The sequence below is a fragment of the Vipera ursinii genome (assembly GCF_947247035.1).
Source record: "Vipera ursinii genome assembly, chromosome: 2".
Taxonomy (NCBI): Eukaryota; Metazoa; Chordata; class Lepidosauria; order Squamata; family Viperidae; genus Vipera; species Vipera ursinii.
Window position 1 is genome coordinate 131,278,897 of NC_139513.1, and position 6,424 is coordinate 131,285,320.

Here is a 6,424-nt window from a genome sequence, read left to right on the forward strand (position 1 = left end):
GCCCTTATTATACATTGGGACTAATATTGCCAGTCCCGAATCTTTTGGAATATAACCAGTCTGATCTATGAAGATAAACAGGGATGCTGACTGCAATTCTTTTTTCATTATTTCAGGCAAAATACAACCAACACCTGGAGCCTTGTTCATTTTAAGAGATTCAGTCCATCAATTTACCTCTTGCACAGAGACTAGGGTCCAATTGTCAACTTGATCCAGATCGATCTCATTTTAATTTACATTACTAGCAGAATCCATGTACAACCTTCTAAAATACTCCTCCCAGGCTTGAATTGTGTGTGTGCATTGGTAGAGGTTTTTCTATTTTGCCAAAAGAGGGGAAAACCCCACCTCCTGACTGATTGAATGAGTTTCTTTTCTTTTAGGAGGGTCTTGTATAGAGCTTTTAAATTCTGTATAGAAAGTACTTGATCTTCAGAAGAAAAATGTTTACTCTTTTTACACCCTGTATGATATTACCTTTTCAGCGGTGCATAGTCCTAATCAAACCATTTTTTTAAAAAATGTTTTTCATCCCAGTCACTAGAGTGTTGCTTGGCTTCTTTTTCAAAAGTAGGTTTTAGATTAAAGATTGACAGCTCATGCAAGTCTATGCACGGTTTTTGAGACTTGTTGTCTAACAAGTGTGCATTAATTTTTGAGGTTTCTGGAGCTGCTAGCACTTAGCAACTGCTTTTGCTTTATTCCATTCCATTTAATTCATATCTCATGTTATTATTTTCCAGCATTGGAGGGGTGATTGCTTGTGTTCTTATTAATTCCCAGCAGGGTGTGTCATGGTTATTATTATGATGTGGTAATTGCATTCCAATCATGAATCTACCTCTATCCACTATAGGACATTTAGGAGATCATGCAATCAATTGTTGATCCTCTCCCTCCTTCCCCCACCCCAATAAGTATGTTAGAAATTGTGTTTATATAAAGCACCACACAGAGCAAACAAAGAGTACAATCATCAGGTGCTTTACAGCTCAACTATATAACTGTAACAGGAAACAGGAAACTCTGCTTAGAACAAAAGAGCATAGCATGTATACAGTAACATAGATGCAAACTTGTAAAAACTGGCATTTATTGGCTAAATACTACTGTAGTTGTTGCATAAAAGTATATTCCAACAATGAATCCCAATAAAGTATATTCTGAATGATGTCCATCATCTGCCTAGCACAAAATACTACCCAATATGGTTTTCGATCCTTAAATTCTCCAGTGCATAGGAGTCCCTGTAATTGTTCTCCTCATGAAAGGTTTTAAATTGATAGAGTAGGGAGTGATCATTTGGTCCCATTTTAACATTTAAACCCCCCCTCCCCATTGCATTTTATGGTAGTTTTGCTAAAAACTGGCATTTACTACCATTTAACAACCACGGCAGTAGCTTAATGACCACTGCAAAAGTAGTTGTAAAATCAGGCTGGTCAAATGATCAACACGCTTTACTACCATGGTGGACAGGCTTTGTGATGGTCATAACTCAAGGACTACCTGTAATTGTTACATTCTCCTTTATTTCTCTTTCCACTAAAATAAAAACACAGTTGTTGAGTTTTCTATTCTTTCCCCTCTTCTCTTCTCCTTCTTTAACCCAACATTCTGCTCTCCTGCTACACTTTTGCTGTCCTAAGCTTGTTATCATTGCCTAATAATAAAGAAATCCTAAATTATCTGGATCTTTGGGACAAAGCTATGGTCTTTATAATGTAGCATGCATTTCAGCAACTAGCACATTCACAATACAACTCTATGCATGTTTACTCACAAATAAACCCAATTCTATTCTGTGGGATAGTAGCCACAGTGGTCATCAATCATTCTAGGGCTCCATCTCCATAATCTCAGTCCAAGAACTTCTAATAAGGGTTAGGTCTTGTTAGGATTTATATGGAAGACATCTAAGGAATCCAGGATTATAGCCTAGGCTAGAAAATTGGAGGAAAAAATCCAGAAGAAGCACTAGCAAACCATTTCCGTATTCTTGCCAAGAAAACCATATAGATCAGCTCATGATGCCACCAGAAGTTAAGCTTGTCTCAATGAAAATTTACTTTAAAAAAATAAAAATCTCTGCAGCCTTTTATTTTAGAATCACAAGCACTTCTCACAGGTCCCAGGAAATATTGGCATCTACAATTAACATTTTGTTGGAAAGTGTGCATCAGCAGCATTTTTTTTTAAACGTGTGCTGCTTGGTTCTATAATAACAGCCGCAGTCTTGATTTTAACCTCCCTTCCCCTCAGTTCCTAGACTGAAGAGAAGTTTCTTTGGGATCCCTTCTTCTGAGATTCCCCTCAATTAAAGTGTGAGAAACCAGGAAATCCACTGGAAGGATGGTTGTACAATGAAAGCAGGAGTCCCATTCGTTCTCTCACACATACGCCACCATCTTCATTTTGTAACTTCAGTAACCACCAGTCCGCCTCTACTCTTCTATGGGAATTTCACTGAGATATTCTTTTCTTTGAGAAGGAAGGACTCACTGGAGAAGAGCCTAATGCTGGGAAAGATTGAGGGCAATAGAAGAAAGAGACGACAGAGAATGAGGTGGCTGGATGGACTCACTGAAGCAGTAGGCATGAGCTTAAATGGACTCCAGAAGATGGTAGAGGACAGGAAGGCCTGGAGGAACGTTGTCCATAGGGTCGCGATGGGTCGGACACGACTTCGCAACTAACAACAACAACATTCTTTTCTTAAAAAAATAAAAAGATTAATAGCCATTGTCTTCCCATCAACGTGAATGGGAAAATGGGCAAACAAGCCAAAGAAAATGTTGGTAGAGACCTCTTTTTCTCTCATTTGCCAACCAGGCTTGAGAGAAACAAGAGCCTGGGTGCAGGGGGGAAAAAAGAAGAAAAGAAAAGGAGAAAGGAAGCACTAACAGCAGGATGTACACAAATAAGCTGTCAACCATATGTTTCCTATCATAAAGGTCAAATGCTAGGTTCTTAATTAAGAAATCTGAATTCTATGGCATCAAGACAGCCTCGGGCAACAGGCTATGTTCTCCCAAACGTAACACTTAATTGTTTACTAGCAACTCACGATGCTTTGGAACTTCAGGCGGTGGGGATATTTGGGACAGCAATTAGATGCCTATTTGAAAAGGAAAAAAAAATCTCTTCGAGGCATTGGATATTGTCAAGCAAATTCTCCTGTATTAGGCACAATTAAGGCTGCGGTTGCCAAGCCGCTAAACAATTCGCCCAGTCTCACCCCGCAACAATCAGCCCAGAAAGCACGACAACCCTTTGCTGCTCCTGCTGCTGCTCCTGCTGCTGAAAACAGAGAGGGCAAGTCGCTTTTTCTACCTTTCAGTTCTGGTTCATTTTAAGCAGGGCTTTTTTTTTGTCATAGAACGCTCAGAACGGAGTTCCGGCACCTTTTTTGGATGGAACCTTGTAGGGTAGGCAAGGCGGGTTGTATGACATGTGTGAGTTCCGGCACCTTTTTCTTTTACAAAACAAAGCACTGATTTTAAGTATGAAGTAGTGGGTGTCCCGATATAAATATATCTCATCCTTATGAGCAAAATGTGAAACAGGCATCAAGAAGGGAATTCAAGGGCTATGTTATTTTATTTATTTATTTATTTTAATTCCATTTATATCCCGCCCTTCTCCGAAGACTCAGGGCGGCTTTACAAACTTAGCAGTAGCCTTCATTCTATGTATATGCCTGCTTATTAGGGCTTTCACACACACCCCAAGCGGCATTATTACAAAGTCAGCTTAATTGCCCCCAACAATCTGGGTCCTCATTTTACCTACCTCGGAAGGATGGAAGGCTGAGTCAACCTTGAGCCTGGTGGGACTCGAACCTGCACTAATTGCAGGCAGCAGGTGTTACTTAAGGAGGCATTAGCCCACTGCTCCACCAAGGCTCTCAAGAAAGCAGCTTTCTCCAGTCTGGGGATTCCAGATGAGGAGGGACATGTTGGCTGGATAATTCTGGAGACTATCCTTTCAGGAGGTGGTGGTGGTGGGGAGGCATTAGTGGATGTATATGCTCTTAAATGTTTGTGAGGTTTCTGAGCAAAAGGCCGCACTGAAAATCAGTTCCCGGTGTATTCCTGGACATGTGCTAGGATTCACCCTTGACCAAAAGTGATAATTAAAAATGGATGCCCAGGAAAAACCACTCATATGAATGAATTTTTACATTATTGTAAAGCAACATTAACAGATCCTTGCAAACATGAAAGTACAAATCTCCTGCTGTCTGAGAACTTGAGGTGTGGGAATGTTGTTTTTTCTTCTTTTTTAAATAATTCTATTAGCGTTTACAAATACGGAGATATAAGAGTAACACGAACTAAGAAAAACATAAAAAGTAGAGAAAAAGAGAAGTGGTGGGAAAAAAAATGTAAGAAAAACCAGATATACTCTATAAAAGATGACTCCCCTCTCCTTTCAAACTAATATAAACAAGTTCAGTAATTTAACACCATTTTTTAAAATGTCCATAAAAATCTTATTCTCGTATCTCATCCCTTATCCATAATCAAATTATAAAAACTCATCATTCAGTTCTAATCAACAAATCTGTTAAGAGCTACCAGAAATAGTAACAAATTTTAATCTTAATTTAATAGTTCCACTTTGTATTCCAGTTTATCTCTTTGCCTAAGAAATAGAGCAAAAGAAATTTCCCCGCATTTATAAACTGATCTTTAAACCTTTAAACCTTGCTGTTCAGTTCTGATCAAGAAGAAATTCCATTAATAGCTATCATAAACCACAACATACATATTAAGCCTGATCAAAGAAATCTACTCTGAATTCCTTCTGTTTAATTTTCTTGAACTTTAATCCCATGAAATCATGTCCTATAAGCTGATTTCTCATCATTTTTTTCTCTCAAAAACAACTTCATCTGTTAACATGTCCCTTTTGTAAATCCAGGATAAGTGGTTTCCAAACTTATTACTTTCAAATGTATTATTTGTATATTTCCTTTAATTATTAAGATATCAGCTGGCTATTGCTAAGCACATTGGTTTGTGCTTAAATTGTAAGCCGCCCTGAGTCTTCGGAGAAGGGCGGGATATAAATGGGATTAAAATAATAATTAAAAAAAATTAACCATTGTTGCTTATGCAACTGTTCTTCGTATGTTTTAGCCTCCAGGCCTCTAATCACTTTTGTTGCTCTTCTTTGCACTCTTTCTAGAGTTTCAACATCTTTTTTATAGTGTGGTGACCAAAAGAGTATTCTAGATATGGCCTTACTAAGGCTTTAGAGAGTGGTACTAGTACCTCACATGATCTTGATTCAATTTCACTGTTAATGCAATTTAGGGTTCCATTGACTTTTTTGGCTGCTGCTGCACATTACTGGCTTGTGCTGTATTTAATTGATTGTCCACTAGCACTCCAAGACCCATTCCACAGTTACTGCTATTAAGCCAGTTTTCACCTAATCTATACTTTTGATTCTTCTTGCCTAAGTGTAAAACCTTGCTTTTTTCCACATTAAATATCATTTTGTTGGATAGGACCCATTGTTCAAGTCTGTCAAGATCTTTTTGGATTCTGAGCTTGTCTTCTGGGGTGTTGGCTATTCCTGCCAGCTTAGTATCATCTGCAAATTTGATAAATTCCCCTTCTATTCCCTCATCTAAGTCATTCATGAAGATATTGAAGAGTACTGGGCCTAAGGCGGAACTCTGTGGCACCCACAGCTTACATCCCTCCATGTAGATGTAGTACCATTAAGGACTACTTGTTGAGTACAGTTTGTCAGTCAGTTACAAATCCATTTGGTGGTGATGCTATCTATCCCACTTTTTTCTAGATTACCAAGAAGTAGGTTGCAGTCTGCTTTGTTGAATACCTTACTGAAGTCTAAGTATACTATGTGCAGAGCATTTTGCTGGTCTACTAATTTAGTCACTTTGTCAAAGAATGAAATATAAGATTGGTTTGGCATGGTCTGTTTTTAACAAATCCATGCTGGCTTCTAGTTATAACTGTTTCTAGATGTTTGCAGATCTGTTTGTTTATTATCTTTTCCAGTATCTTCCCAGGCTGATTGGTTGTAGTTTCTGGTTTGTTTGTTTGTTTGTTTTTCCCTTTTTTGAGGATGGGAACCACATCAGCTCTTTTCCAATCCTCAAATATTTCCTAGGTGCTCCAGGATTTTTGAAAGATATGGTAAAATGGTTCTGAGATGACATCTGTCAGCTCCTTCAAAACTCTGGGATGTAATCCATCAGGTCCAGGTTATTTATATTCATCAAGATCAGACATTTCCTTGCTTATTTTAATTTTTATTTCATGTCTATCTTTTAGGAGCCTCTCCATTCACCAGCTCCTCTTTTTGCTGTGATCATCAAGTCCACAAAAGTGGAGCCATCTTCAGTCGTTTATTGCTGTCCCTCAGAAATCCTGAACTTGGG

The 6,424-nt window shown here is 38.4% G+C and overlaps 1 long non-coding RNA gene across 2 annotated transcripts in view; it reads left to right on the top strand.

Annotated features, from left to right (window-relative positions):
• LOC310633611 overlaps positions 1–6,424 on the top strand; it is an 87,975-nt gene extending 81,551 nt beyond the window's left edge. For both annotated transcript variants that reach the window (XR_014491036.1, XR_014491037.1), the window contains one exon: positions 6,318–6,424. This is a non-coding gene — a long non-coding RNA (uncharacterized lncRNA). The remainder of the gene's footprint in view (positions 1–6,317) is intronic.